We start from the raw sequence: 23,052 nt of genomic DNA, 5'->3' as shown, positions 1-23,052 counted from the left end.
GGCTGGGGTTGTGGTGTGGCTGGGGTTGTGGTGTGGCTGGGGTTGTGGTGTGGCTGGGGTTGTGGTGTGGCTGGGGTTGTGGTGTGGCTGGGGTTGTGGTGTGGCTGGGGTTGTGGTGTGGCTGGGGTTGTGGTGTGGCTGGGGTTGTGGTGTGGCTGGGGTTGTGGTGTGGCTGGGGTTGTGGTGTGGCTGGGGTTGTGGTGTGGCTGGGGTTGTGGTGTGGCTGGGGTTGTGGTGTGGCTGGGGTTGTGGTGTGGCTGGGGTTGTGGTGTGGCTGGGGTTGTGGTGTGGCTGGGGTTGTGGTGTGGCTGGGGTTGTGGTGTGGCTGGGGTTGTGGTGTGGCTGGGGTTGTGGTGTGGCTGGGGTTGTGGTGTGGCTGGGGTTGTGGTGTGGCTGGGGTTGTGGTGTGGCTGGGGTTGTGGTGTGGCTGGGGTTGTGGTGTGGCTGGGGTTGTGGTGTGGCTGGGGTTGTGGTGTGGCTGGGGTTGTGGTGTGGCTGGGGTTGTGGTGTGGCTGGGGTTGTGGTGTGGCTGGGGTTGTGGTGTGGCTGGGGTTGTGGTGTGGCTGGGGTTGTGGTGTGGCTGGGGTTGTGGTGTGGCTGGGGTTGTGGTGTGGCTGGGGTTGTGGTGTGGCTGGGGTTGTGGTGTGGGTGGGGTTGTGGTGTGGCTGGGGTTGTGGTGTGGCTGGGGTTGTGGTGTGGCTGGGGTTGTGGTGTGGCTGGGGTTGTGGTGTGGGTGGGGTTGTGGTGTGGCTGGGGTTGTGGTGTGGCTGGGGTTGTGGTGTGGCTGGGGTTGTGGTGTGGCTGGGGTTGTGGTGTGGCTGGGGTTGTGGTGTGGCTGGGGTTGTGGTGTGGCTGGGGTTGTGGTGTGGCTGGGGTTGTGGTGTGGCTGGGGTTGTGGTGTGGCTGGGGTTGTGGTGTGGCTGGGGTTGTGGTGTGGCTGGGGTTGTGGTGTGGCTGGGGTTGTGAGATGGTGTAGCTGGAGTGGGGTGGCTGGGGGTGGTAGTGAAAGCTGTGATCGTCTTAGGGGTGTGTGGGTGTAGTGGATGTGGCGGAGTTTTGTGGGTAGAGTGGGTGTGGTGGGTGTGATGGCGTGTTGTGGGTGTAGAGGGTGTGGTGGGTGTGATTGGCTGGTGTGGATGTGATGTGGGTGTAGAGGGTGTGGTGGGTGTGATTGGCTGGTGTGGATGTGATGTGGGTGGTGTGGGTGTAGAGGGTGTAGAGGGTGTGGTGGGTTGGTGTGGGTGTAGAGGGTGTGGTGGGTTGGTGTGGATGTGATGTGGGTGGTGTGGGTGTAGAGGGTGTGGTGGGTTGGTGTGGGTGTAGAGGGTGTGGTGTGTGTGATTGGCTGGTGTGGATGTGATGTGGGTGGTGTGGGTGTAGAGGATGTGATGTGGGTGGTGTGGGTGTAGAGGATGTGATGTGGGTGGTGTGGGTGTAGAGGGTGTGGTGGGTTGGTGTGGGTGTAGAGGGTGTGGTGGGTGTGATTGGCTGGTGTGGATGTGATGTGGGTGGTGTGGGTGTAGAGGATGTGATTGGCTGGTGTGGATGTGATGTGGGTGGTGTGGGTGTAGAGGATGTGATGTGGGTGGTGTGGGTGTAGAGGGTGTGGTGGGTTGGTGTGGGTGTAGAGGGTGTGGTGGGTTGGTGTGGGTGTAGTGTGGGTGTGATTGACTGGTGTGGATGGTTGGTGTGGGTGTTGTGGGTTGAGGGTTTGGCATGGGTGGGGTTGGCTAGTGTGGGTGTGGGTGTGATTGGCTTGTGGTAGATTGGTGTGGGTGTAGTGTGGGTGTGATTGGCTTGTGGTAGATTGGTGTGGGTGTAGTGTGGGTGTGATTGGCTGGTGTGGATGGTTGGTGTGGGTGTTGTGGGTTGAGGGTTTGGCGTGGGTGGGTGTGGGTGTAGTGGGTGTGATTGGCTTGTGGTAGATTGGTGTGGGTGTAGTGTGGGTGTGATTGGCTGGTGTGGATGGTTGGTGTGGGTGTTGTGGGTTGAGGGTTTGGCGTGGGTGGGTGTGGGTGTAGTGGGTGTGATTGGCTTGTGGTAGATTGGTGTGGGTGTAGTGTGGGTGTGATTGGCTGGTGTGGATGTTGGGTTGGCTGGAGTGGGTGTGATAGGTTGGTGTGGCTGTAGTGGGTGTGGGTGTGGAAGTTTAATGCACTGGGTCCCAGAAGGATACAGACTGAGAATGGGTGCCTCAAGTGGTACCTCACTTTTTTTTTTGTTCGTAATGTTTCAAATTATTATATACTTTTGAATTTTGTTAGATTTTCTATAAATTTTATTAGTTTTCACATTTTGTTTATTCTGTCCAATAAAAGCAACATAGAACACTTTCAAAGGCGTTGACCCCCACCGACCATTGGTGACCCTCGTCCCACTGGTCGCATGACAAGCTACACACACCAGCTAAACCCACAAGCTGCACCCACAAGCTGCACTCACAAGCTGCACTCACAAGCTGCACCTACCAGCCACACATACCAGCCACACCCAACAGCTAAACACACTAGCTACACCCAACAGCTAAACACACTAGCTACACCCACTAGCTACACCCAACAGCTAGCTACATACACTAGTTAAACACAACAACCACACACACACAAACACACACACATACACACACACATACACACACACACACACACAAGCCACACCCAACAGCTACACACACTAGCTACACCCACTAGCTACACCCAACAACTAGCTACAAAACACAACAGCCACACACACAAGTCACACCCAACAGCTACACACACTAGCTACACCCACTAGCTACAGCCAACAGCTAGCTACATACACTAGCTAAACACAACAGCCACACACACAAACACACACACACACAAGCCACACCCAACAGCTACACACACTAGCTACACCCACTAGCTACACCCAACAGCTAGCTACACCCAACAGCTAGCTACAAAACACAACAGCCACACACACAAGTCACACCCAACAGCTACACACACTAGCTACACCCAACAGCTAGCTACATACACTAGCTAAACACAACAGCCACACACACACACACACACACACACACACACACACACACACAAGCCACACCCAACAGCTACACACACTAGCTACACCCACTAGCTACACCCAACAGCTAGCTACAAAACACAACAGCCACACACACAAGTCACACCCAACAGCTACACACACTAGCTACACCCACTAGCTACACCCAACAGCTAGCTACAAAACACAACAGCCACACACACTAGCTACACCCACTAGCTACACCCAACAGCTAACTACATACACTAGCTAAACACAACAGCCACACACACAAGCCACACCCAACAGCTACACACACTAGCTACACCCACTAGGTTCATCAAAATTTTCACTGATTATAAGAGTCTGATCCTTCATACTGTATTATGACACGAAATAAATTTTATGGTTACTGCAAGATTGGGAGGAGGGAACCATCTTCTTCCGGTGGGGTTTACCAATCCCCCATTTTAATTAATGAATCTGTAACCAAATTTAATTCCTTTTGGGATTGCGTGAAAGATTCCGATGGTGATTTATTTCTACGTTGTTTTTCGTGTAGCTTTTGAGTCTATTATACTTTTAGTAACAGTACCTAACCAACCCTTCAATATTGAAATTGTTTCCAGTTTCCAATGGGATATTTATTATTATGAAAACACATTGATTTTTATAATTTATATTAAAAACAACATTTTTCGTTGATCTTATATATTAAGCCTGATTTAGGACTTATTGCATATATTTTGAGTTTGCAAGTACTAATTTTTATACCAAAAATATTACAATTAGTGAAAATAGGTTACCTTGGAGTCTCTGTCCCTTGTACCTCAACTGCAATCAATAAGTTACATCAACAATGTAGAGACAGAATCAAGGCTCTCAGAACTGTAGTGGGGTACAGCCCGAAATATGGTGTTAATATTAGAATAGTAAGAATGATGTATTTAGCGTATAAAGGTCTCTGATAGACTATCATGTACCAGCTTTGGTCCTGCAGAATGGCAAAAGTATTGATAGACTGGAAAAAATACAAAATGAAGCGTCCTATACAAAGTTCTCAACATGCGGAAAGAATTAAACGAGATAGAATATATGAAATTAATCTTATGATGGGACTTATCAAATAGGTCCCTTAAAAGTGTTATTAGACGAGAACTCCTGGATGAACTTGAAGAAAGTAAAACAGTGTAAAACTGGACAGTGTTTCTGTTTATGTCTAGAATGGGAACCCCTGTAAGAGAACCTCTTGAAACACTTGTCACATTCAAAAGGCTTCTCCCCTGTATGGAGTCGACGGTGTTCTGTTAAGGCTTCTTTTCGCTTATATACTTTTTGGCAAATATCACATATGAATCTGTGTTCGTCATCATCAACCTCATTTCCATCTGCTCTCATTGCATGACCATTGTTAAGAGCAGAGTAGTAGGCTAAACCGGGGGGTGCCAACTTCAGGGACTTAGCCTGAGTGTTGGATGGAGCTGACTGTACAGAGGTTAGTTTTGGCGATGCTGATGGTTTAGATTTAAGGGAGAGATCGATCGGTTGTACATCATCAACCTCATTTCCATCTGCTCTCATTGCATGATCATTGTTAAGAAACGACGAGTCAATGCTTACAACCTTGGGATTAGCCTGAGTGTTGGATGGAGCTGACTGTACAGAGGTTAGTTTTGGCGATGCTGATGATTTAGATTTAAGGGAGAGATCGATCGGTTGTACATCATCAACCTCATTTCCATCTGCTGTCATTGCATGATCATTGTTAAGAGGAGGGTAGTAGGCTAAACCGGGGGGTACCAACTTCAGGAACTGGTAAAACGACGAGTCAATGCTTACAACCTTGGGATTAGCCTGAGTGTTGGATGGAGCTGACTGACCCTCACAATAGTCACTGAAACGTGGAGAACGAACCTTCTTTTCATTACTAGTGGTCTGGGCAGAATCTGCATCTCTTTCATCATCCCTACTCCCCAAAATGTTATTTTTTTGATGTTGTTGCTGTATTTTTTGTTGTTGTTGATGGGATTGTTCATCTAACCACTCAAGAGTGTGTTGATGTGGGCATCGCCAGGAGACGAGAGCCTCCCCCCCCACAGTGCCACATTCACACACTTTTTGTCCCTTCGTCTCGCCCATTGCCCCATCGTCCATGCCTTCATGGCATCCACCAGCGACATCTTTGATGTGCCCTTGAGTATGTTGGGACTGAGAAATGTTATGTTGAGATGGTTGCTGTTGTCCATTGTCACTGCCCCGGGGCACAAACCCAGCCTCTAGACAACTGCCTGAGTGACAGTTTCTTGGGTTGGAAGAGGACTGTGTGTCAGGTCCAACATGCGCCATGTTCAGATGATTGATGAGCCGCTTAGTACTGGGGTCCTGAAATTTTTTTAGGTTGTTACAATCAGACCATTATTAAATTAGTCTATAAACATCCAAACTATAAAAAAAAAAAAAACTATGATCATTGAGAAACAATATTCATTGCTGGTAAATTTTACATTGTAATTTTTACATCCCTAGGCATTCCATAAAATTAAATTTTAGACAATTATTCATCCAAAAAATTACAAAAATTACACACACAAAAAAACAAAACAAAAAAAAAACAAATTAATACTATAACCCTTAAGAAGGAACGACGAGAATACGACTTCACTCACTATACTGAATGGATTTCTTCAAGGATTTAAACACATGTTGTCACTGGGCGTGAACTACGAGGTAGACTGAGGGAGTAAGGAGCTATCACATCCTTTTTATTCATTGAGGACAATCTAGTGGCCAGCGACGAAGAGCTCAGGTCTCGAAGCTCCGGCGAGTATTATGTTATCCGATACTGTATATAATATTTGGCCCAATGGACTTCAGGGAGCCATTGAGTTAACACACCATAACGCCAACACCAATATTTATGTGAAATGTCATTACTTACTTGATCAATGAGAGGAACCCCTCGTCAGAGGATTCCGAGGAGGAATCTTCAGATGAATCTTCAGATGATTCTTCAGATGATTCTTCAGATGAATCTTCAGATGAATCTTCAGATGAATCTTCATCGTCTCGGTTCACCATTCCAAACCTACTTCTGATGGCATTTTTCTTTCTTTTCTTGAAGGGTGGGTTAAGATCATTATCATCTGATGATGTCTTTTTGATGTTGGTGTTTTTTTTTGGGGTTGGGGGGGGGAAAGGTCTGGGGTAGATTGAGTTAAGGGAAACTCATTTGGGTCGATTTTGTTCAGAGTGAACAATGACATGCTAATTTTGGGAAGGGAACTATCCATACGGATACCATTCCATATGTTTAATATGTGAAGGGGATCGAGGTCTTTGCCACATATGACAAGCTCACCTTGTACAATGGAGGACATTTACTCATTAAAACGTTTGGAGTTAGTAGAATTAAAAAAGGGAATGGGACTGGACTCAGCATAAAGACGTACACCCAGACAGGCACCGGCTCTATCAACGAGGCGAATTGAGTCTTGTCTGATCTCTCTGTTGGTGTGAAGCTCTTTATATAAAAATGGTCCAAGTTGTTATTTTTGGGGCCTCAGAATACCACCGGATGCACACACATACACAGACACACAGACACACACACACACACACACACTCATATAATATTTTTATTATGGCTTTTAATTTAACCAAGCTGTAGAAAGAGACCAATATATATAAAAACAATTACTTATGCCTAGTGTATAAAAAGAATAAAGTTGCTTCTTGAAGAGAAAGAGGAACAGACTGACAATTAAAAATATCAAAGCTAAACATAAAATTAATATATCCCTTTTAGAATTTGAAATTAAATTTTCTACTTCTTGTAATTCCCAATCTGCAGTTTGAATGGGATAATGTTTATATTTAGCTTCATTAATGATATAATTACTCATATCTATCACTTTAGAATCTCTATCATAGGTTTTAGAATTAATCTTGTGAGTAATTGCTTGACCAAGGCTGTTTACATCAAACTGACTAAGCAGGCTTAAAATCATCTTGTTCTCTTCTAAAGAATTTGTGGTAGTTCCATCCATACCAATTATGTTTATACATTGGGGATAAATGCGTATTATTTCATTTATGGCAGATAAATATATCATATCTGGTGTTATTTGTGGTGTGGTTATAGACTGTGGAGGCCCCAATTTAATATATTGTCCAAAGTTTATATCTTGTTCTAACAATTGATTAATTATTTTATGGCGAAGGTTTTCTAATGCAGCATGAGTTATTTCATTATTGTACCCACCAATATTACCTATTGATAAATATAATTCTAATGGTAACAACACTAATCCCACAGATAAAACAAGGGATAAAGACGAAGATAAAACGGATAAAAGCCGTATTGAAAATTGAATGCTCATTTCAACCATAGATGATCGAATGATCATCGCCAAAAGTTGAATAATCATTTGTTGAGATGAAGCTTCTACCATAATTACAGATAATAATTCTTGAAGAGCATCATGAAGAATGTTTTCGGAGAAATATTTTAACAGTCTTGAAATTATCTTAGGCACTCGAGTTGTAACTTCAATTTCGGTTATAGTAATAGCCTCATCTTTTATTAATGATAATAAATCGGAAAACTCAGATTCTAAACGTGTTATTATAACATCTATGAAATTAGTAGTTGTAGTAGTATACTGTTCAATAAATGATACATTTTCGGAGGATACTACTATATCCGCTTCGTCAACAAATTGTTCTTTTTCGAGTATTGACTGTGGAACAACTGTTTCAATATAACCTCTGTCAACATCCATATAATTTTGTTTGTTCAATTTATCCATAAGAATCATACTCATTCCTGATGTTGGATTAAGTAAGTCCACTAATTCACCATCGGTTAATTGGTTGATAACTTGATTGCCAAATATAAAACCTAATATCTGGCGGTGGACATGACTATGGCATTGATCTGACTGGCTATCGTAGTATTTATGAAAGAATTTACAATAGATTGAGTTAAAATTTATATTCTGTTGCTGAATATTCCATGTCAATGGTGGAGCATCGATTAAGCCAGCAACAGCTTTTCTCAGTTGATATGTATTTGTATTCTTGGCATAGGCAATGGGGTTCTTTTGATAAGATTGTAAATCGTTTTCATTAGAAGGACTCCATCGACTTGAAGGTCTTAGAGCCAATGTTTTAAGTGCAGACAACTGTACACCACAATAATTTTCGTTAGATTCCTTGACATTAATCGACCAAGTTTCAACGGGAATAGGTTTCGAGAAATAATGATTGTCTGTTTCTGTATTGTTTAGAATAGATTTTAAATCATTACCAAATCTTTCTTGAAGAAATTCAAGGACCTCATTATGAACAGCATAACATGCTTCATTACAGGCATATTCACGTTCGTTTATTAAAATAGCTGATCCAGATCCGGGCTGACAAGCAGTTTTTACATCATAATAACATTTTAGCATGTTACAACCTAGCGTTGTGAATTTAACTTCAAAGTCGTTAGGATTTTCATCTAAGAAAGCTTTGGGGAAATTGGGAGGAATATTTTTCCATGGTATATTCTTAATGATAATATTTTTAAAATACTTACTTCCATTTCTTTGTTGAAGAATCTCCATTGTTTTTCGTTGTGATATACGATGTACTATGTAAGTTGCAATTGCAATATCAGAGACAGTAACAGTTTTCATTATGAAAATGTTAAGAGTATTTATTTATTTTTTTAATATTGATCAATATAATAAAGAAATTTGAGAATTCATTTACCAGAATACTGAGAGGAATCATGGTGGAAGCTGGAGTAAATGGTGATGCTGAAAGTTGGAATAGTGGTGGTGGTTGTGAAGAATATGGGTGTCATCGAAATGATTATTATTATCAACCAACCATTCCACAAATACCATTACAAACAACTCAATATATGATTGTACCTTATTATATGACTTCAGTGCCACATTCAATTTATGTAATTCCACCTTCTTCATGTTACGTTTATGATTTTCCTTCAAAATATTTTTATCAATTAGCACCACCACCACCACCACCACCACCGCCACCACCACTACCACCACCACCACCACCACCACCACCACAACCACCGCTACCACAATCATCAGAAATTTATTCCCATTACAGTGTTGAAGTTCAATATAAAATTTCCTTTTTAGAAAAGGAAAAAGAAAATTTAAAATCATGGAAAATTTTACGAAATATTGATGGACATATAACAGAGGTCCCCTGGGGTATATCCTTCATATACATTGCATATGAATATGGTGGGTTACCTCGAGAATTATTTATGAAATATGTTAATGAATGTTGCAATGGTAGTTAAACATTTTCTTTGCAAATAAGCTCAGTGAGTAAATATTGTATATTATTACATCAATGCACCATACACTACACCACCCATTAGTGCACTCATATGTCACTATTTGATCACCATTATCAATGGGCCTAACATTATTATTAATAATAAAATTAAAAGTATAACCCAGCCAATATTTTTAATTGATTTCAATATAAATTGCCATATATCAGATTGCCCAATGCCTTGAATCACTTCACCAATACCATCTCCTAAAATTTCGGCAATATTTCTTAAAATTGTTCCCTGTTCACATTTATATATATAAAATATTTCTTTATTTTCTAAATTAGAAATAGGTTCATAACCCTTGACAAATTGTGAAAGATAATTGTAGTTATGGGGACAACATATTCCCTTACAGCCCAAATTTAATATGTTTTGGGTTTCTGCAGAATTTGGAATATCAAATTGACAGTTCCAGACTTTTTTATTGAACAATGGATGAGTATTATCATTTAGTATGTCATAGTTAATATAATCAACCCGATTGATAGGGAATTTACAAAATCTGGTCAAATATACTTCTTTTTTTAGGGAATGTCCTTTTCCAACATGGTATCTAAAACAACCACTGTTCTTCCGATTGTATTTGTTCAAATATTCAAGAAAAGCAACACCTACACCTAATAATATCGCAGATTTCAATATCAAACTTTTATGTTTACCAGCCCATTTGGTCATAGTGTTAAAAATTTTAGTTAATTTGGAATCAGTTGGTGAAGGATTACTTTCTAAATATTCAAGAAATTGAGTTTCGTTTTCAAATCCAAGATCTTGGGCAAGTTTATTTACATTGTTAATGTGTTCTTCATAGAGTTTAAATGGGTATTTTTTTAACATATGTTGTTTAAGAGCTTTGTTTTCTATAATATTTAGAATAGGGGATTCTACATCACCATGCAAAATATTTTTCATAATTTTATTAAAATCATTTTGGGATTTAAAATTTAGGTTTTCATTGATAGAATTAATAAAAGATTTGGCTGGGTGATGAAGATTTGACAATTTAATGTTTTCTGTCAAATTTGTCAGATACTTATTTGTATTTAAAAAAGATTTATTTTCATCAACCAAACTTTGGGTGATGTGAATAAAAGGCTGAAGACCATGGTCAATTTCTTTTATCATCAATTCTGTCATGAGCTATTCTTTCTTTTTTAAATAAGTATTAAAAAAGAGTTAATTTTACTGTTTAAAAACAATTAAGTGTTTGGTATGTGAGTCGTGGTAACTGTGCGGCCGGTCTGCTGTGATTGGCTTGATGGAGCACCAATCACGGGTGAAGTGGGCGGAGCCAACGAGAGGATTTTCACTAGTGTGTGTGTGTGTCTTTGTGTCTTTGTGTGTGTGTGTGTGTGTGTGTGTGTGTGTGTGTGTGTCTTTGTGTGTGTCTTTGTGTGTGTGTCTTTGTGTCTTTGTGTGTGTGTGTAAGAATGAGTGTGTGTGTGTGTGTGTGTGTGTGTGTGTGTGTGTATTTGTGAGAATGTGTGTGTGATTCCTGTGTGAGAATACGTTTTATGTGTCAGAATATATGTGTGTGTGTGTGTGTATGATTCCTATGTGAGAGTACGTTTTATGTGTCAGAATATGTGTGTGTGTGTGTGTGTGTGTGTGTGTGTGTGTGTGTGTGTGTGTGTGTGTGTGTGTGTGTGTGTGTGTGTGTGTGTGTGTGTGTGTGTGTGTGTGTGTGTGTGTGTCTTTGTGTGTGTGTGTGATTCCTGTGTGAGAATGCGTTTTGTGTGTCAGAATGTGTGTGTGTGTGTGTGTGTTTGTCTTTGTGTGTGTGTGTCTTTGTGTGTGTGTGTGTGTGTCTTTGTGTGTGTGTGTGTGTGTGTGTGTGTGTGTGTGTCTTTGTGTGTGTGTGTGTGTCTTTGTGTGTGTACTCACCTATATGTACTCACCTATATGTGCTTGCAGGATCGAGCATTGACTCTTGGATCCCGCCTTTCGAGCATCGGTTGTTTACAGCAATGGCTCCTGTCCCATTTCCCTATCATACCTGGTTTTAAAATTATGAATAGTATTTGCTTCCACAACCTGTTCCTGAAGTGCATTCCATTTCCCCACTACTCTCACGCTAAAAGAAAACTTCCTAACATCTCTGTGACTCATCTGTGTGTGTGTCTTTGTGTGTGTAAGTGTGTGTGTCTTTGTGTGTGTAAGTGTGTGTGTGTGTGTCTTTGTGTCTTTGTGTGTGTGTGTCTTTGTGTCTTTGTGTGTGTGTGTCTTTGTGTGTGTGTGTGTGTGTGTGTGTCTTTGTGTGTGTGTGTAAGTGTGTGTGTCTCTTTGTGTGTGTGTGTGTCTGTGTGTGTGTGTCTTTATGTGTGTGACTTTGTATGTGTACTCACCTAGTTGTACTCACCTAGTTGTGTTTGTGGGGGTTGAGCTCTGGCTCTTTGGTCCTGCCTCTCAACCGTCAATCAACAGGTGTACAGATTCATGAGCCTATCGGGCTCTGTCATAAATGTGGTGATTATGTCCCTCCCCCCTAACTCTTCTGTCTTCCAGCGAAGTGAGGTTTAATTCCCGTAGTCTCTCCTCGTAGCTCATACCTCTCAGCTCGATTACTAGTCTGGTGGCAAACCTTTGAACCTTTTCCAGTTTAGTCTTATCCTTGACTAGATATGGACTCCATGCTGGGGCTGCATACTCCAGGATTGTCGCAAACATTGAGAGAAATGAATCGATACCCTCTGGGAGAGCCTTGTGGGACTCCACTGGTGACTTCACGCCAATCGGAGGTCTCACCCCTCACCGTAACTCTCTGCTTCCTATTGCTTATATACTCCCTTATCCACTGAAGCACCTTACCAGCTACACCTGCCTGTCTCTCCAGCTTATGTACCAGCCTCTTATGTGGTACTGTGTCAAAGGCTTTCCGACAATCCAAGAAAATGCAGTCCGCCCAGCCCTCTCTTTCTTGCTTAATCTGTGTCACCTGATCGTAGAATTCTATCAAGCCTGTAAGGCAAGATTTACCCTCCCTGAATCCATGTTGGCGATTTGTCACAAAGTCCCTTCTCTCCAGATGTGTTACCAGGTTTTTTCTCACGATCTTCTCCATCACCTTGCATGGTATACAAGTCAAGGACACTGGCCTGTAGTTCAGTGCCTCTTGTCTGTCGCCCTTTTTGTATATTGGGACCACATTCGCCGTCTTCCATATTTCTGGTAGGTCTCCCGTCTCTAGTGACTTACTATACACTATGGAGAGTGGCAGGCAAAGTGCCTCTGCACACTCTTTCAGTACCCATGGTGAGATCCCATCTGGACCAACAGCCTTTCTAACATCCAGATCCAGCAGGTGTCTCTTGACCTCCTCTCTCGTAATTTCGAACTCCTCCAAGGCCGCCTGGTTTACCTCCCTTTCTCCTAGCACAGTGACCTCACCCTGTTCTATTGTGAAGACCTCCTGGAACCTCTTGTGTGTCTTTGTGTCTTTGTGTGTGTGTGTGTGTCTTTGTGTCTTTGTGTGTGTGTGTAAGTGTGTGTGTATGTGCGTGTGTCTTTGTGTATGTGTGTGTGTAAGTGTGTGTGTCTTTATGTGTGTGTTTTGGGTGTGTGTTTTTTGTGTTTGAGTGTGAATTTGTGGGTGTATATGTTTTTGTATAAAAAAAAGATGAATAAAAAGGATAAACTTTCAATTAACATACAAATCGAACATATAAATAATGAGAAGTTTAACATTAAAAAAAACCCTGGATTATATTATTTTCCCCTGAGATTTAATCTAACAAGACAATTATTTATAGCTGATAAATTATATTATAATAATAATATCGATGATTCTCATATTACTTTTACTTATCCAAACAATCTTAGCAGAAGTCAATTAATATATCATAAAATTTATGACATGTCAGGACTAACAGCTGATAATAAATTTGTCTGGTATGAAAGATTTTTCACGCAAATTCATAATCAAAATATTTTATATGAAGAGGATGATCAGGATTTTTCACTTTCAGTGTATTCTAGAACTCATTCCCCTTTTAAATTTGAAAAAACCAAAATGATACTTTTTATCAACGAGGTTGTGTATTTAATGTTGTTTCTTTTAGATGGGGTAAGAGATATTACCCAAAGTTTAAAAGAAAGTTCATTAAGGGAGTATATTATTAATAATTGTATAAATTATCAAAAAGTATTAAAAGCAAATAAAAAAACTCTTAAAACTATTGATATGTACATTTGTATTGATGATGTAATTAAATATGATGAGCTTATCATTGAGCATCTTATTAAATATTTTGAAAAAGATAAAAATTGGTCCGAAAGAAAACATATATCATTATCCACTGCATGGCATATGCATTGTGAGTTATTGCAAGAATTTACTATAATTAAAGAAAATAAAATGATTATATCAATACCAAGACTTGCAAAATTTAATTTACAACTTTTACCCGATTATCAAATAACTAAAGTGATAGCTTATCTTCCACAACAAAGCGGACATAAATATATTTGGCACAATCAGTACAAAAATTATTATATTTATAACAATGGGATTATTATTAAAAAGAGGAAGGCGTTGGATGAGATGGAGGAGGGAGGTTTGGAGGATGTGGAGGATGAAGCGGATCAGGCGTTGGAAGATCAAGATATGGAGGAGGTAGTGGAAGAGATTGATGATGCTGGAGAGGAAGAGGAGGAATATATTTGTTCAACATACCATGGTGCACGGCTTCGGGCTGAGAGAATATGATGGAGTCTGGTGGGATGATCGGTGATCATGAGTCTACCACAAAGACACACACACACACACACACACATTCTGACACACACACACACACACAAACACAAACACACACACACACACACACACACAGTGTTATGATCTCAGCCTACAGGAGAAACGAGTCTCCCTCCTTGAGAGTTATTCGTCAAGCCTGACCTGATTAGAAGGTCTAGCGAATATTGAGGTGATAACGCATATGTAAAATAGTTGCTTGGATATGTGTAACAGTTTGAGATTATGGGCAATGAAGAAGAAAACAGATAAATGACTGGCTAGGAGATGTGGACATTTTGCTGGAGGCGTGAGGCTCGCTTCTGGAGGACCTTGACCTCACTTGAGTGCCAGACATCGCAGGGGGAAGCCGCGCTCCGTTGAGCTCCCGTCAGAAGGGAACCCCTAGTGATATATCTCTAAGAGAAGAGAAGTGTGCAGACGTGCCAGCTGTGGAATCGAGCTGGGGACGTGTGGTCTCAAGTCGTGGACGATAATTAGTGAATATTAAGCCGCCCGGAGGCATTATTGTGGGCCGTGGGAGCGCCCTGACCAGACGCCGTCAGAGGGAAAGCGCCCTCGACCAATTAATCTGTGGTAAGCACGATATACGCCAGTTCATAGTGATCACTTGTAGTTGGTCGTGTGCCCAGCGACAGTAGCAATGTTTATTTATAAGTTAGGCATGTTTTAATAAGGCAGAAAGCCTGAAATAAGAGAGTGGAGAGGGAGGAACACGGAGCGACGTCCGCCCCCTCTGAGCGCTGGCGGACGACTGAGGGAGCCTGGCTCCGGATGGAGGAAGACCCTCCCAGTGAGTGAGGACCGCCGCCAGGCGAGGTGGAGTATGGACCCGCCCAAAACGGGGGAGTCCACTCTCACTGTATGTAGAGGACAGATAGAGGTTTGAGGCAAGCATATTGTGTGGTTACTTTTGTTTATGTGTTAAAGGGGAACATTTTATTGGAGTGTCGATGGGTTGCAGGTTTGTTCTTTGGGGAAGAAGTTGCTGAGAACTTCGAAGCCAGCAGATGAAGTAGCTGATGAGACTCCAAGGTAGCGGAGCAGAGGACCTCGAGCTGTGAGGAGAAGCAGCAGTGAAGAGGAGTGTCACGTGCTTCTGCAGAGGTGGAGAAGCACCATAGTTGCTCGGGGAAACTTCATGGTGTAGCAGCCAAGAGAGCTGTGGAGGAACCTAGCAGAAGGGTGAAGCACCGTAGTTACTCAAGGAAACTTCATGATAGCAGCCTGGAGGAGCTGCAGAGGATCCTGGTAGTGAAGCCCGGAAGAACCTAAGGATATTAGGGTTGTGAACTTCCAGAGGTGGAAGGGGAAGTTCTGGTGGATTACTTATAGGGAGGTGATAGTGTTTGGTTGTCATTAGCGTGCAAGACGCAGTGAGAGGTGAGTGACTGTTTGCATTCTTATGTCAAGGAGTGATTTATTCTGAAGTTTAGAGTTGCAGTCGTAGGCTTGATTACCTACAGATGTATGTGCTCGAGGACTGACAGTGATCGATTAATCATTGTTGTGTATCAATGAACATTTATACTGGTATATGTTATTGCATCCAAATGCTGATTTTCTATATATACATTATCTTGCTGATAGTGCAACAGTGTATGTAGGCTTGACCAACTTGAGGAGGTTAATAGAGTTCTGATGGTGTTGGAGTGCAACCTGATTGTGATATTATAGAGTATAGGATTCATTATTATTATATGTGTGTATGTATCGTGTATGTGCTTTGTCCAGTAAATGTGTCACAATCTGCTGGTGTTTGCCCTTGTCCTAGTGAGGCTTCCCAGGAGGTAGTAAAGAAGGAGAGAGAGAGAGAGAAAGAACCAAGAACCACTGCTGTGGACAGGGTAGAAGGTAATATTAATAAGTCAAAGGGGGAGCGAGGAGATCATATCACCTAAGGAGAGAGTGGGGAGTTACAGACGCTCGAGTGGGTGTGTGCACGTGACAACGAGGCTAAGTGTTGCAGCCGCATCCCCTAAACGTGTGACGTCGAGCCCCTCTCCAAGAGCCAGAAACGCCTAGTGTGATCTCCTAGTGAAGTAAAAGCACTCTGCCGAATCGTGGGTTGGGTTGTCCGTAGAGAAGGATCAACGACAACAACACCAACAACCCACAGTCTATAATAAATTGGGGGCCTGTGTCCGGGAGAGTGTGAACTGACACACCCACACCCTGTCCAAGAGTGGATTTGTACACCCTTGCTGAGATAAACTGTGTGACCGCAGGTGTTTATTCTCTCTCTTGGGAAGACTCACAGGACAAGATGGATAAAGTGCAAGCGTTTGTGGAGTCAGGCAAGCCTGAGGACTTGGAAGGTTGCACGAGGGATCAATTAAAACAAATAGCAGAAAAATGTGGCATCAGGTTGAAAGCATCTAAAGTAGCTGGGATGAAGGATGAGATCCTGAGGCAGTTGAGAGCCAGAAGTGAAGCGGCAGAACAAGGAGCCCAGGAAGGAGCTGAAAGTAGAAAGGAGGATGATGGGCAGGATGACGTGAGATCCCAGGGATCGAGTAGGAGCAGCAAGAGTAGCCGCAGTAGCAGGAGTAGCCGGAATAGGAGCTTGGAGAGATTCCAGTTAGAGCTCCAGATGCAGCGTGAGGACAAGGAGAGACAGTTCCAGCTGGAAAAGATGAAATTAGAACTCCAGATGAAAAATGAAGCCGAGAAGGAAAAAGAGAAAACCAGGCTGGAAGTAGAAAAAGAGAAAACCAGGCTGGAAGTAGAAAAAGAGAAAACCAGGTTGGAAGTAGAAAAAGAGAAAACCAGAGTAAGGGAACTGGAGTTGGAACAAAAAAAAGAAAAAGCCCAGGTCGAAAAAGAAAAAGAGAGAACAAAACAAATGCAGATAGAAGCGAATAGAACCTTGGCTGAGCAAAGGATTGAACATGGGTTGCCAGAGAGCACCACCCAGGTATCACACCCACCAGATGTTAGGGTTAGGGAGAAGGACATTCCCTTGTTTGTTCCCGAAGAGGCGGAGAGCTTCTTCGAGCATTTTGAAAAAGTAGCCAGTATCAAGGAGTGGCCACAGGAGGAATGGGCCCAGCTGGTCCAGTTAAGATTGACTGGTGCAGCCAGGGAGGCATACACCCAATTGTCACTGGAAGAGTGCCAAGATTATGCCACAGTAAAGAGCAGCATATTGCGCTCGTTTCAGTTAACCCCAGAAGCTTATAGGAAGCGCTTCAGAGAAATGATCAAAGTTGGAGCATGTACGTTTGCTGAGACAGCAAGAGATCTGGAAAGACGATTCCAGAAGTGGATTGAGGCTGCTGGAGTTGGATCTTATGCTGACCTGAAGCAACTGATGGTCATGGAGAAGTTCTTGGAGATGATGCATCCCGAAACAAAGTTCAAGATCCAAGAAGCAGGGATAAAGGAGGTGAAAGATGCCGCAGATAGGGCAGATATGATTACTGAAGCATATAAGAGCTTGAGGGAGAACAGAGTGAGAAGCGAGGCGAGACGCAGCAATGGCAGATCCAATGGAGTCTGGGGAGGAAGAAATTATGAGAGACCCAGAAGAGTCTGGGGTGAGAAAAATTTTGATAAATGGGCAGATAAAAGTAAGTACCCTAAAACTCAGAAGAGTAGGTCGCGCACTTCATCTGAAAGTGAGGATGGAGGAGCTAAACGAGAAACTGATCGGTATCCGGGAAATCAAGAGTCCAGTAAAGCTCCACAGAGTACGAGTAGTACGTCTGGCCCGAGGAACTCCAATACGAGTGGGCAGAGTCAGAGCTACTCTGGTACACATAGAAGAGACTTTTCCCAGATGAGATGTTACAATTGTAACGGATTGGGTCACGTGATGCGAGATTGTAGGCAGGGCAAAAGAGTTGTGACCCTGGCCATGTGTGACCCCCAAAGTAAATATACTAATGTGTTCCAAGACAAACCACAGAAGATGAACTTAGTGAACGAGAGGTATAGGCCGTTCATGAGTAAAGGTTGGATCAGAATAGGAAGCCAACCTGAAGTAGAAGTTGGTATCTTAAGAGATACCGGAGCTAATCAGAGCTTGATTACGAGAAGCCTGATTGGAAATGATCGACGGTTAGCTGGCAGGAGTAAGATGAAGGTATATGGGTTGTTGTCTGAAAGTGACATGCCCATTTGTACTGTCCAGCTAAGGTCGGAATATGTGTCGGCGGAGGTGATGTTGGGAGTGTGCCCCGACATACCTGTTCCAGGAGTCCAAGTGATCCTGGGGAATGACTTGTGTGGGACAAAGGTGTTGCCAAGAGTCATAGCGGAGACTGTGCCAGAGGAGAGCCCAGAAGGCAACGGCACGAGTGGAACACCTGAGAGTGTGGACCCGACTGACATCCGAGGAGATGAGTCAGGAGACCGCCAAGCCATTGAAAACCCTGTCTCGGTAGTGATGAAGGCAGAGGTGGCCGACGAGGGAGACGCTGGAGAAGATGAGACAGTGTCAATTAAACCGGTAGAAGATATTGATGTAGATATAGCATGGCTGTTTGATGAAGGTCCAGCCCAGAAAAATGAAGTCTCGGTGAGGTCAAAAGTGAAGATGGCCCAGCCGAAGAAGAATCATGTGAAGAGAGCGGACCTGAATAGAGCCCAGACTGCTGGAATTAAGAGTCGGAAGGCGAATGCAACTGTGCTGAGTGGGAATGAGGAAAGATGTGGACAGACTGAGGACGGAAATAGAGCGTCAAGTGGTCCACGAGCACAGAGGCATAGGGATAGTGGAGTTAAGTTGTTTGAGATGTCAAGAGTTGACATGTTTCACAGAAAACGGGGAGAAAAGATAGTGAAGAAGAGTAATAGCCGAGAAAATGAAAGGAGAAGAGACAGTATGTGTGGAGAGATGCTTACGAGCACTCTAGGAGAGGTAAAGCGACATGTATGGTCGAGTGCTGTTGGATGTAGTACAGTGCCCGAAGAAACTTTTAGGGAACGAAGAAGAGTTGAAGGAGAAGAAATGGAGTGGTACAGAGGTGAGAAGTGTGAGAAGAGGAAGATGATACAAGCATGGATGAATAGAAGAAAGCCGAGGACTCGATGGAAGTCAAACAGGACGATGTCTTGGATAAATGAGGAGACGAAAGGGAGAATCGTCGGTGAAGACGAGGGAGTGAAGTATGATGACAGGAGGCGAAAGTATAATGGCAGTAGATGGAAGTATGAAGACGACAGAGGAGGTACAGACAGTAGATGTCTGACTCTGGACGAGAAGAGAAGAAGACGAGGAAACGGAGGGTGGAGACAATAAGTAGAGTGGAACGATGGAGTGCAGGCGTCCAAGGAGGACAGCCTAGCCAACAGGTGCCAGATAAGTCAGATCGTTTATGAGGAGATCATGTTTCTGGCGAGTTGTGAGCCAGATGTTGCAAGGAGCAACGAACTAATTGTAGACTCCTAAGGGAGTACGTAAGCAGATCAACCGTTCGAACCAATCGGTTGAAGAACGAGACGGTGTGGTGGCGGATGTATTATCCCGAGCTTTGCCACTGGAATAACTCTCAAAAATAAGGGGAGGGGAGTGTTATGATCTCAGCCTACAGGAGAAACGAGTCTCCCTCCTTGAGAGTTATTCGTCAAGCCTGACCTGATTAGAAGGTCTAGCGAATATTGAGGTGATAACGCATATGTAAAATAGTTGCTTGGATATGTGTAACAGTTTGAGATTATGGGCAATGAAGAAGAAAACAGATAAATGACTGGCTAGGAGATGTGGACATTTTGCTGGAGGCGTGAGGCTCGCTTCTGGAGGACCTTGACCTCACTTGAGTGCCAGACATCGCAGGGGGAAGCCGCGCTCCGTTGAGCTCCCGTCAGAAGGGAACCCCTAGTGATATATCTCTAAGAGAAGAGAAGTGTGCAGACGTGCCAGCTGTGGAATCGAGCTGGGGACGTGTGGTCTCAAGTCGTGGACGATAATTAGTGAATATTAAGCCGCCCGGAGGCATTATTGTGGGCCGTGGGAGCGCCCTGACCAGACGCCGTCAGAGGGAAAGCGCCCTCGACCAATTAATCTGTGGTAAGCACGATATACGCCAGTTCATAGTGATCACTTGTAGTTGGTCGTGTGCCCAGCGACAGTAGCAATGTTTATTTATAAGTTAGGCATGTTTTAATAAGGCAGAAAGCCTGAAATAAGAGAGTGGAGAGGGAGGAACACGGAGCGACGTCCGCCCCCTCTGAGCGCTGGCGGACGACTGAGGGAGCCTGGCTCCGGATGGAGGAAGACCCTCCCAGTGAGTGAGGACCGCCGCCAGGCGAGGTGGAGTATGGACCCGCCCAAAACGGGGGAGTCCACTCTCACTGTATGTAGAGGACAGATAGAGGTTTGAGGCAAGCATATTGTGTGGTTACTTTTGTTTATGTGTTAAAGGGGAACATTTTATTGGAGTGTCGATGGGTTGCAGGTTTGTTCTTTGGGGAAGAAGTTGCTGAGAACTTCGAAGCCAGCAGATGAAGTAGCTGATGAGACTCCAAGGTAGCGGAGCAGAGGACCTCGAGCTGTGAGGAGAAGCAGCAGTGAAGAGGAGTGTCACGTGCTTCTGCAGAGGTGGAGAAGCACCATAGTTGCTCGGGGAAACTTCATGGTGTAGCAGCCAAGAGAGCTGTGGAGGAACCTAGCAGAAGGGTGAAGCACCGTAGTTACTCAAGGAAACTTCATGATAGCAGCCTGGAGGAGCTGCAGAGGATCCTGGTAGTGAAGCCCGGAAGAACCTAAGGATATTAGGGTTGTGAACTTCCAGAGGTGGAAGGGGAAGTTCTGGTGGATTACTTATAGGGAGGTGATAGTGTTTGGTTGTCATTAGCGTGCAAGACGCAGTGAGAGGTGAGTGACTGTTTGCATTCTTATGTCAAGGAGTGATTTATTCTGAAGTTTAGAGTTGCAGTCGTAGGCTTGATTACCTACAGATGTATGTGCTCGAGGACTGACAGTGATCGATTAATCATTGTTGTGTATCAATGAACATTTATACTGGTATATGTTATTGCATCCAAATGCTGATTTTCTATATATACATTATCTTGCTGATAGTGCAACAGTGTATGTAGGCTTGACCAACTTGAGGAGGTTAATAGAGTTCTGATGGTGTTGGAGTGCAACCTGATTGTGATATTATAGAGTATAGGATTCATTATTATTATATGTGTGTATGTATAGTGTATGTGCTTTGTCCAGTAAATGTGTCACAATCTGCTGGTGTTTGCCCTTGTCCTAGTGAGGCTTCCCAGGAGGTAGTAAAGAAGGAGAGAGAGAGAGAGAAAGAACCAAGAACCACTGCTGTGGACAGGGTAGAAGGTAATATTAATAAGTCAAAGGGGGATCGAGGAGATCATATCACCTAAGGAGAGAGTGGGGAGTTACAGACGCTCGAGTGGGTGTGTGCACGTGACAACGAGGCTAAGTGTTGCAGCCGCATCCCCTAAACGTGTGACGTTGAGCCCCTCTCCAAGAGCCAGAAACGCCTAGTGTGATCTCCTAGTGAAGTAAAAGCACTCTGCCGAGTTGTGGGTTGGGTTGTCCGTAGAGAAGGATCAACGACAACAACACCAACAACCCACAGTCTATAATAACACACACACACACACACACACACACACACACACACACATTCTGACACACACACACACACACACACACAAACACAAACACACACACACACACACACACACACACACACACACACACACACACACACACACATTCTGACACACACACACACACACAAACACAAACACACACACACACACACACACACACACACACACACACACACACACACACACACACACACATACAAAGTCACACACATACAAAGTCACACACATAAAGACACACACACACACACACACACACACACACATAAAGACACACACACTTACACACACACAAAGACACAAAGACACACACACACACAAAGACACACAGACACACACACTTACACACACAAAGACACACAAAGACACACAAAGACACACACACACACACACACAAAGACACAAACACTTACACACACACAAACACAAACACACACACACACACACACACACACACACACACACACACACACACACACACACACACACACACACACACACATACAAAGTCACACACATACAAAGTCACACACATAAAGACACACACACACACACACACACACACACACATAAAGACACACACACTTACACACACACACAAAGACACAAAGACACACACACACACAAAGACACACAGACACACACACTCACACACACAAAGACACACACACACACACACACAAAGACACACACACACACACACACAAAGACACACAAAGACACACACACACACACACACACACACACACACAAAGACACACAAAGACACACACACACAAAGACACACAAAGACACCAAGACACACACACTTACACACACAAAGACACACACACACAAAGACACACACACACACACACACACACAAAGACACACACACACACACACACAAAGACACACAAAGACACACACACACACACACACACACACAAAGACACACAAAGACACACACACACAAAGACACACAAAGACACCAAGACACACACACTTACACACACAAAGACACACACACACAAAGACACACACACACACACACACACACAAAGACACACACACACACACACACAAAGACACACATAGACACACACACACACACACACACAAAGACACACACACTTACACACACAAAGACACACACACACACAAAGACACACAAAGACACCAAGACACACACACTTACACACACAAAGACACACACACACGCACACGCAGACACACACACACACACACACGCACACGCAGACACACACACACAAAGACACAAAGACACACACACACACACACACAAAGACACACACACACACACACAAAGACACACACACACAAAGACACACACACACACACA

The sequence above is a fragment of the Procambarus clarkii genome, chromosome 5, assembly GCF_040958095.1.
Source record: "Procambarus clarkii isolate CNS0578487 chromosome 5, FALCON_Pclarkii_2.0, whole genome shotgun sequence".
NCBI lineage: Eukaryota > Metazoa > Arthropoda > Malacostraca > Decapoda > Cambaridae > Procambarus > Procambarus clarkii.
This window is presented reverse-complemented; position numbering follows the sequence as displayed.